This window comes from Lipotes vexillifer, unplaced genomic scaffold, assembly GCF_000442215.2.
Source record: "Lipotes vexillifer unplaced genomic scaffold, Lipotes_vexillifer_v1.1 scaffold58, whole genome shotgun sequence".
Lineage (NCBI taxonomy): Eukaryota > Metazoa > Chordata > Mammalia > Artiodactyla > Lipotidae > Lipotes > Lipotes vexillifer.
In genome coordinates this window covers 4,231,462-4,242,651 of record NW_006781997.1, presented here as the reverse complement: position 1 = coordinate 4,242,651, position 11,190 = coordinate 4,231,462, and positions in this window count along the sequence as shown.

Here is an 11,190-nt window from a genome sequence, read left to right as displayed (position 1 = left end):
CTCTCCTGGACTGCCAAACCTGAGGCCCCGACAACGTAAGTGCCCTTCAGGAAACCATCTTCGCATCTCCATCACTGAAGCAGAAAAACACTGTGTAACTATTCACACAGGGGCTCTTACCAACTCCCAGTTTCCAATTTACCTGGGGCTCATTACTCCTCAACCCTTTCACTTATCTTGGATCCATTTCTTTTTCCATCTCTCTCAGCAGCTATTCCAAAGCAATGCCACTCTGCACAGTTTCCCTTTACTCTGAGATCTTGCCACCTCCTTCACCTAGGAAAGTCATTAAAATCAGATCCTACAACTAACTACCTGTCCATCCCTTTTCCCACAAAAATCTGTATCTACTCCAATCCTTCCCTCCTGTGTCGACGGAAAAGGTGTTTGAAACCTTCACCCACTGCCTCTCCCTCACCTCTGATTTCCCTCCAATTATTTCCATTTCCCTTATTTTCAGCTTCTCCCTCTGAACTGGTATCTTCCTCTCGACCTATATAAACTTGTTCAAATCTCACAAACGTAAAAACTCTCCCTTGATATCCCAAGCCCTTCTAATTACCTGTCCTCTTTCTTCCAAGAGCGATCTAAGCCTAGAATTTTCATATGCTTTATCTCCCATTCTTTTTTCTAATGGAATTTTTATTTTCTATAATAACTCTTTCCATTTGTTCAAGCCTTCTTTTGCATCCTTTCAGGGCATTTTAAATGGTCTTCATATTACTAATACACATTTTTGGTTTAATTTATGCTTAGGTATTTTTTGTTGTCATTGTAAATGATCCCACACCCCTCCTTTTATATATCAAGAACCACTATGGCCCTAGTGGAAAAAAGCATGAATTCTGGGACTAGCCTGCCTGGGTTCAAATTCTGCTCTAGAAAATGTTATTTTACATCTCTCTGACTCCATTTCCTTATTTCTAAATGAAGATCATAATAGTATATACCCCATGGGGTTATGGTGAACACTGCAAGAGTTAATACATGTAAAACCTTTAGAACAGTGCCTGACCCATGATAAGCACTATGTTGGTATTAGCAGTTACAGACATATATATTTGAATATATAATTAATTTTTTGTCCTGATTGATTTGTTTACACACTGCTCCTTTACTAAATTCCTTATTTCTAGTAGTTTTTAGTTGATTTAGTTTTTTGGGAATGTGATCATAATGTCTGCAAATAGTGCTGATGCAACCTCCTTTATAATACTTATATGTACATTTAATTCCTCCAGTGCCATATTAAATGCTTCTAGCATCTCCCTACTAAACATGATGCTGGCTTTGGGGCACAGATTATGTTGGGGTATACATTATTAGATTATGTCCCTTTTTTCCCCTCACCAAGAATGGGTACTGAATTTGACCAATGCCTTTTCAGCGTCTATGGAATTAGAAGCAAATGATTTTCTTCCCTAGGATCCCTCTCTAGACCCAGCCAAATGATTAATTATACCAATAGATGCCCTAACGTTAAACATTTGGTTATGGTGTATGAGTCTATTAAAGTGCTGCTGAATTCACAGTGATAACATTTTATTTAGAATTTTTGCATTAATATTCTTTTTCAAGATACCCTTTCAATTTTTTCTTTGTGCCAATCCTTATCAGGTTTTTTTAGCTTGACAAAAACAATTTAGAAGTTTTCTTCTCTTCCTAGGTTCTTCGCTTGCTAGGCATTAGAATTATCTGCCCTTTAAAGGTTTAGAAGTATTGCCCTGTGAAACTATATATTGGAGTAATTTGTCAGGGTTGGCAGCAATCTGACAATTTTTTTCCTAGAGAAATCTGTTTATATTTTAAAACTTCAGTTTGGGTAAATTGTATTCTCTTAGAAAAGTTTTCAAATTTATTCATATGGAATTGGACAAAACAGTCTTTTGTTATCCTTTTAGTTCCCTCTGCTTTTATGGCTATTTCTCCCTTATTTCCTATTTTGTGCATTTGCCTTTAATACTCTTTCTATGACTGGTATAGCCAACAGTTTGTCTTTTTCCCCTGAAAAATCAGTTTTTAATTTTTTTTTAGTTCTACTATTTTCCCACTTTCAGAAGCTGATAATCCACTTGTTACAGCCATAGGCAGAGGTAAAAATGCCCTTAACAATGGTGAGGATGACAATAGGAAGGCACCTAGTGACAATGACACTTCCCTGAATGTCACGAACATTGCTTACTAAAGAACTGGGGACCGTAGGCAGGCGTGCGCGCGCGCGCACACACACACACACACACACACACACACACACACACACACAGAACATTTGTGTGTGGGGGGAAGGGGAATGCTATAGTCTCAAGGATGGAGGACTCTACTTGTAACTTGAGAAGTTCTTGCATTCTAACAGTCACTCAAATACAAAGAAACTATTTCTACTGAAATCCAGATCCAGCTCAACCATCATGTTTAAAAATCAAAACAGCTGGACTTCCCTGGTGGTGCAGTGGTTAAGAATCCACCTGCCAATGCAGCGGATACGGGTTCGAGCCCTGGTCCAGGAAGATCCCACATGCCACGGAGCAACTAAGCCCGTGTGCCACAACTACTGAGCCTGCGCTCTAGAGCCAAAAGCCACAACTACTGAGTCCGCATGCCACAACTACTGAAGCCTGCGTGCCTAGAGCCCATGCTCCACAACAAGAGAAGCCACCGCAATGAAAAGCCCGTGCTCCATAACAAAGAGTAGCCCCTGATGGCCACAACTAGAGAAGGCCCACGTGCAGCAATGAAGACCCAACGCAGCCAAAAAATAAATAAATTCATTAATTAAAAAAAAAAATCAAAACAGAATCAATCCTAGGCTTCATCAAACCTTGCACTATTTAAGAAAACTAAAAATAATTATTGGGAGAGCAAGACTGAAAAACCAACAATTTCATCTGAATTTCCTTTTTCCCTCTTTGAATATGGCCTATTAAAGATGAACCAAGAGATAGATATGAGTTCTGCCTCTGACACTTACTAGGTGTGTGACCCTGGAAAGTAATATCTTTCCTAGTCCTCAGTTTGTTCATCCTCATAATAAACATTATTTTTTTTGATAATCTTTATAAAGCCTTCCAGCTCTTAACAATAGGTGGCAGTAAAATATCACATTTGGAATCTTCTGCCCCCTGCTGGCATTTTAGCAAATTGCAAATTTTACCTTTCCAAAGCATAGAGTCTAAGTTTTAGTTGTCTGTTTTACGTTTTGTGTATCTAATTTTCCTTCTTATAGTCCATTCATCTATCATCCCTAGCCTATCAAAGGCTAAGGCTTTCTTTTATAACCAAATACCCTCTTTAACTTGAACTTTAAAACAATCTTGTTACTTTTGCTGTTTAAATCTTCCTTCTCTCCTAGTTTCTTTGAAAGTTTTCTTGCAATCTCCACTATCGTGAGGGACATTTATAATTTTCTTATGGTTCTATTTTTACTTTATAAATTTTGAGGCTAGTTAAAATTGGCATATACAAGATTGGCATTATTTTCACATTGGAATGTGAAGGTAGCAGGATACAAAATTAATATACAGAAATCTGTTGTATTTCTTTACACTAACAATGAAATATCAGAAAGAGGAAGTAAAAAAAAAATCCTATTTAAAATCACATCAAAAAAACCAAAAAACCCAAAACCTAGGAATAAATTTAACCAAGCAGGTGAAAGACCTATAAGCAGAAAACTATAAAACATTGATAAAGGAAACTAAAGATGATTCAAAGAAATGGGAAGATATCCCATGCCCTTGGATTGGAATAATTAATATTGCTAAAATGGCTATACTACCCAAAGCAATCTACAGATTTACTTATTTTTTATACAGCAGGTCCTTATTAGTCATCAATTTTATACACATCAGTGAATACATGTCAATCCCAATTGCCCAATTCATCACACCACCATCCCCACCCGCCCACCGCTTTCCCCCCTTGATGTCCATACGTTTGTTCTCTACATCTGTGTCTCTATTTCTGCCCTGCAAACCAGTTCATCTGTACCATTTTTCTAGATTCCACATATGTGCGTTAACATACGATATTTCTTTATCTCTTTCTGACTTACTTCACTCTGTATGACAGGCTCTATCTAGGTCCATCCATGTCTCTACAAATGACCCAATTTCATTCCTTTTTATGGCTGAGTAATATTCCATTATATATATTTACCATATCTTCTCTATCCATTTGTCTGTCGATGGGCATTTAGGATGCTTCCAGGACCTGGCTACAGTGCTGCAATGAACAATGGGGTGCATGTCTCTTTTTGAATTATGGTTTTCTCTGTGTATATGCCCAGTAGTGGGATTGCTGGATCATATGGTAATTTTATTTTTAGTTTCTTAAGGAACCTCCATACTCTTCTCCATAGTAGCTGTATCAGTTTACATTCCCACCAACAGTGCAAGAGGGTTTCCTTTTCTCCACACCCTCTCCAGCATTTGTTGTTTGTACATTTTGTGTTGATGCCCATTCTAACTGGTGTGAGGTGATACCTCACTGTAGTTTTGATTTGCATTTCTCTAATAATTAGTGATGTTGAGCAGCTTTTCATGTGCACCTTGGCCATTTGTATGTCTTCTATGGAGAAATGTCTATTTAGGTCTTCTGCCCATTTTTTGATTGGGTTGTTTGTTTTTTCAATGTTGAGCTGCATGAGCTGTTTTAATATTTTGGAGATTACTCCTTTGCTGATTCGTTTGCAAATATTTTCTCCCATTCGGAGGGTTGTCTTTTTGTCTTGTTTATAGTTTCCTTTGCTGGGCAAAAGCTTTTAAGTTTCATTAGGTCCCATTTGTTTATCTTTATTTCCATTACGCTAGGAGGTGGGTCAAAAAAGATCTTGCTGTGATTTATGTCAAAGAGTGTTCCTCCTATGTTTTCCACTAGGAGTTTTATAGTGTCTTGTATTACATTTAGGTCTTTAATCCATTTTGAGTTTATTTTTCTGTATGATGTTAGGGAGTGTTCTAATTTCATTCTTTTACATGTAGCTGTCCAGTTTTCCCAGCACCACTTATTGAAGAGACTGTCTTTTCTCCATTGTATATCCTTCCTTTGTCATTAGTTGACCATAGATGTGTGGCTTTACCTCTGGGCTTTCTATCCTGTTCCATTGATCTCTATTTTTGTTTTTGTGCCAGTACCATACAGTTTTGATTACTGTAGCTTTGTAGTATTAGTCTGAAGTCAGGGAGCCTGATTCCTCTAGCTCCAATTTTTTCCCTCAAGATTGCTTTGGCTATTCGGGGTCTTTTGTGTTTCCATACAAATTTTAAGATTTTTTGTTCTGGTTCTGTGAAAAATGCCATTGGTAATTTGATAGGGATTGCACTGATCTCTGGACTGCATTGGGTAGTATATTCATTTTCACAATATTGATTCTTCCAATCCAAGAACATGGTATATCTCTCCATCTGTTTGTGTCATCTTTGATCTCTTTCATCAGTGTCATATAGTTTTCTGAGTACACGTCTTTTACCTCCTTAGGTAGGTTTATTCCTAGGTATTTCATTCTTTTTGTTGCAATGGTAAATGGGATTGTTTCCTTAATTTCTCTTTCTGATCTTTTGTTGTTAGTGTATAGGAATGCAAGAGATTTCTGTGCATTAATTTTGTATCCTGCAACTTTACCAAATTCACTGATCTAGTAGTTTTCCGGTGGCATCTTTAGGATTCTCTATGTATAGTATCATGTCATCTGCAAACAGTGACAGGTTTACTTCTTCTTTTCCAATTTGTATTCCTTTTATTTCTTTTTCTTCTCTGATTGTTGTGGCTAGGACTTCCAAAACTACGTTGAATAACAGTGGCAAGAGTGGACATCCTTGTTTTGTTCCTGATCTTAGTGGAAATGGTTTCAGTTTTTCACCATTGAGAATGATGTTTGCTGTGGGTTTGTCATATACAGCCTTTATTAGGCTGAGGTAGGTTCCTTCTATGCCCACTTTCTGGAGAGTTATTATCATAAATGGGTGTTGAATTTTGTCAAAAGTTTTTTCTGCATCTATTGAGATTACATGGTTTTTATTCTTCAGTTTGTTAATATGGTGTATCACATTGATTGATTTGCGTATACTGAAGAATCCTTGCATCCCCGGGATAAATCTCACTTGATCATGGTGTATGATCCTTTTAATGTGTTGTTGGATTCTGTTTGCTAGTATTTTGTTGAGGATTTTTGCATCTATATTCATCAGTGATATTGGTCTGTAATTTTCTTTTTTTGTAGTATCTTTGTCTGGTTTTGGTATCAGGGTGATGGTGGCCTCATAGAATGAGTTTGGGAGTGTTCCTTCCCTTGCAATTTTTTGGAAAAGTTTGAGAAGGATGGGTGTTAGCTCTTCTCTAAATGTTTGATAGAATTTACCTGTGAAGCCATCTGGTCCTGGACTTTCGTTTGTTGGAAGATTTTTAATCACAGTTTCAATTTCATTGCTTGTGATGATGGGTCTGTTCATATTTTCTATTTCTTCGTGGTTCAGTCTTGGAAGGTTATTACTTTCTAAGAATTTGTCCATTTCTTCCAGGTTGTCCATTTTATTGGCATAGAGTTGCCTGTAGTAGTCTCGTGATGCTTTGTATTTCTGTGGTGTCCGTTGTAACTTTTTTCATTTCTAATTTTATTGATTTGAGTCCTCTCCCTCTTTTCTTGATGAGTCTGGCTAAAGGTTTATCAATTTTGTTTATCTTCTCAAAGAACCAGCTTTTAGTCTTATTGATCTTTGCTATTGTTTTATTTGTTTCTATTTCGTTTATTTCTGCTCTTTTATGATTTCTTTCCTTCTACTAACTTTCAGTTTTGTTTGTTCTTCTTTCTCTAGTTCCTTTAGGTGTAAGGTTAGATTGTTTATTTGAGATTTTTCTTGTTTCTTGAGGTAGGATTGTATTGCTTCAAAGTTCTCTCTTAGAACTGCTATTGCTGCATCCCACAGGTTTTGGATTGTCGTGTTTTTGTTGTCATTTGCCTCTAGGTATTTTGTGATTTCCTCTTTGATTTCTTCAGTGATCTCTTCGTTATTTAGTAATGTATTGTTTAGCCTGCATGTGTTTGTGTTTTTTACGGTTTTTTCCCCATAATTTATTTCTAATCTTAACAGCATTTGGTCGGAAAACACGCTTAATATGATTTCAATTTCCTTAAATTTACCAAGGCTTGATTTGTGACCCAAGATGTGATCTATCCTGGAGAATGTTCCATGTGCACTTGAGAGAAAGTGTAATCTGCTATTTTCAGATGGAATGTCCTATAAATATCAATTAAATCTATCTGGTCTGTTGTGTCATTTAAAGCTTATGTTTCCTTATTAATTTTCTGTCTGGATGATCTGTCCATTGATGTAAGTGAGGTGTTAAAGTCCCCCACTATTATTGTGTTACGACCAATTTCCTCTTTTATAGCTGTTAGCATTTGCCTTAGGTGCTCCTATGTTGGGTGCATATGTAATTGTTATATCTTCTTCTTGGATTGATCCCTTGATCATTATGTAGTGTCTTTCCTTGTCTCTTGTAACATTCTTTACTTTAAAGTCTATTTTATCTGATATGAGTAGTACTACTCCAGCTTTCTTTTGATTTCCATTTGCATGGAATATCTTTTTCCATCCCCTCACTTTCAGTCTGTATGTGTCCCTAGGTCTGAAGTGGGTCTCTTGTAGACAGCATATATATGGGTCTTGTTTTTGTATCCATTCAGTGAGCCTGTGTCTTTTGGTTGGAGCATTTAGTCCATTCACATTTAAGGTAATTATCAATATGTATGTTCCTATTACTATTTTCTGAATTGTATTGGGTTTGTTTTTGTAGGTCCTTTTCTTCTCTTGTGTTTCCCATTTAGAGAAGTTCCTTTAGCATTTCTTGTAGAGCTGGTTTGATGGTGCTGAATTCTCTTAACTTTTGCTTGTCAGTAAAGCTTTTGATTTCTCCACTGAGTCTGAATGAGATCCTTGCCGGGTAGAGTTATCTTGGTTGTAGTTTCTTTCCTTTTATCACTTTAAATATATCATGCCACTCCCTTCTGGCTTGTAGAGTTTCCGCTGAGAAATTAGCTGTTAACATTATGGGAGTTCCCTTGTATGTTATTTGTCGTTTTTCCCTCGCTGCTTTCAATAATTTGTCTTTGTCTTTAATTTTTGTCAATTTGATTACTATGTGTCTTGGTGTGTTTCTCCTTGGGTTTATCGTGCCTTGGACTCTCTGTGCTTCCTGGACTTGGGTGGCTACTTCCTTTCCCATGTTAGGGAAGATTTCGACTATAATCTCTTCCAATATTTTCTCAGGTCTTTCTCTCTTCTCCTTCTGGTACCCCTATAATGCGAACCTTGGTGTGTTTAATGTTGTCCCAGAGGTCTCTTATGCCGTCTTCATTTCTTTTCATTCTTTTTTCTTTATTCTGTCCCGTGGCAGTGAATTTCACCAATCTGTCTTCCAGGTCACTTATCCATTCTTCTGCCTCAGTTATTCTGCTATTGATTCCTTCTAGTGCAGTTTTCATTTCAGTTATTGTACTGTTCATCTCTGTTTGTTTGTTCTTTAATTATTCTAGGTCTTTGTTAAACATTTCTTGCATCTTCTCGATCTTTGCCTCCTTTCTTTTTCTTTGGTCCTGGATCATCTTCACTATCATTATTCTGAATTCTTTTTCTGGGAGGTTGCCTATCTCCACTTCATTTAGTTGTTTTTCTGAAGTTTTAATCTTGTTCCTTCATCTGGTATGTAGTCCTCTGCCTTTTCATTTTGTCTGTCTTTCTGTGAATGTGGTTTTCGTTCCACAGGCTGCAGGACTGTAGTTCTTCTTGCTTCTGCTGTCTGCCCTCTGGTGGATAAGGCTATCTAAGAGGCTTGTGCCAGCTTACTGATGGGAGGGACTGGTGCTGGGTAGATCTGGGTGTTGCTCTGCTGGGCAGATCTCAGTAAAACTTTAATATGCTTGTCTGCTGACGGGTGGGGCTGCGTTCCCTCCCTGTTCGTTGTTTGGCTGACTCCAGGAGGGCTCACGCCAAGGAGTACTTCCCAGAACTTCTGCTGCCAGTGTCCTTGTCCTCGCAGTGAGCCAGAGCTGCCCCCCGCCTCTGCAAGAGACCCTCCAACACCAACAGGCAGGCCTGGCTCAGTCTCCTATGGGGTCAGTGCTCCTTCCCCCTCGGTCCTGATGTGCACACTACCCTGTGTGTGCCCTACAAGAGTGGAGTCTCTGTTTCTCCCAGTCGTGTCAAAGTCCTGCAATCAAATTCTGTGAGCCTTCAAAGTCTGATTATCTGGAAATTCCTCCTTCTATTGCCAGACACCCGGGTTGGGAAGCCTGACATGGGGCTCAGAACCTTCACTCCAGTGGGTGGACCTCTGTGGTATAACTGTTCTCCAGTTTGTGAGTCACCCACCCAACGGTTATGGGATTTGATTTTATTGTGATTGCACCCCTCCTACTGTCTCATTGTGGCTTTTCCTTTGTCTTTGGATATGGGGTATCCTTGCTGAGTTCTAGTGTCTTCCTGATGATGATTGTTCAGCAGTTAGTTGTGATTCTGGTGCTCTTGCAAGAGGGAGTCAATCTACAGATTTAATGTGATCCCTATCAAAATACCCATGACATTTCTCAAAGAACTGGAAAAAATAATACTAAAATTTATACAGAACCACAAAAGACCCAGAAATGTCAAAACAACTGTGAGGAAAAAGAACAAAGCTAGAGGCATAATCATTCCAAACTTCAGACAATACTACAAAGCTACAGTAATCAAAACAGCGTGGTGTTGGTACAAAAATAGACATATAGATCAATGGAAAAGAAAACAGAGCCCAGAAATAAACCCACACACCTATGGTCAATTGATCTACGACAAAGGAGGCAAGAATATACAATGAAGAAAAGACAGTCTCATCAACAAGTGGTGCTAGGAAAGCTGGATAGCTACATGTAAATCAGTGAAATTAGAACCTCTCATCACACCACATGCAAAACTAAACTCAAAATGGTTTGTCATGACACCATAAAACTCCCAGAAGAGAATATAGACAAAACATTCTCGGACATAAATCGTAGCTGTATTTTCTTAGATCAGTTTCCCAAGGCCAAAGAAATAAAAGCAAAAATAAACAAATTGGACGTAATCAAACTTAAAAGCTTTTGCACAGCAAACGAAACCATTAACAAAAGAAAAAGACAACATATGGAATGGGAGAAAATATTTGCAAACAATACGACTGACATTAGTATCCAAAATATATACAAACAGCTGATACAACTCAATATCAAAAAAAACGAAGCAACCCAATCAAAAAATGCACAGAAGTAAGTAGACATTGCTCCAAAGAAGATATAGACAGTTCCCCAAAGAAGACATTCAGATGGCCAACAGGCACATGAAAAGATGCTCAACTTTCGTAATTATTAGAGAAATGCAAATTAAAACCACAATGAGGTATCATTTCACACCAGTCGGAATGGATGTCATCAAAAAGTGTACAAATAATAAATGCTGGAGGGTGTGGAGAAAAGGAAAGCCTCCTGCACTCTTGGTAGAAATGTAAATTGGTGCAGCCACTATGGAAAACTGTATGGAGGTTCCTTAAAAAACTAAAAGTAGAGCTACCATATGATCCAGCAATCCCACTCCTGGGCATGTATCCAGAAAAGATGAAAACTCTAATCTGAAAAGATACATGCACCCCAATGTTCATAGCGGCATTATTTACAATAGCCAAGACATGGAAACAACCCAAGGCCCATCAACAGACAACTGGTTTAAGAAGATGTGGTATATGTCTACAATGGAATACTACCCAGCCATAAAAAAGAATGAAATATTGCTATTTACAACAACATGAAACAACCTAGGGAATATTATATTAAGGGAAGTCAGACATAGAAAGATAAATATTATATGATATCACTTAAATATGAAATCTAAAAAATAATACAAATGAATCTATCTACAAAACAGAAACAGACTCAAAGACACAGAAAACAAACTTATGGTAATCAAAGGGGAAAGGAGGGGGGAAGGATAAATTAGAAGTATAGAATTAACAGATACAAGTTACTATACATAAAGCAGATAAACAACAAGGATTTATTGTATAGCAGAGGGAACTATATTCAATATCTTTTAACAACCTGTAATAGGAAATAATCTGAAGAAAAAATATAACTGAATCACTTTGTTGTATACCTGAAACTAAAACAATATTGTAAACCTACTATAC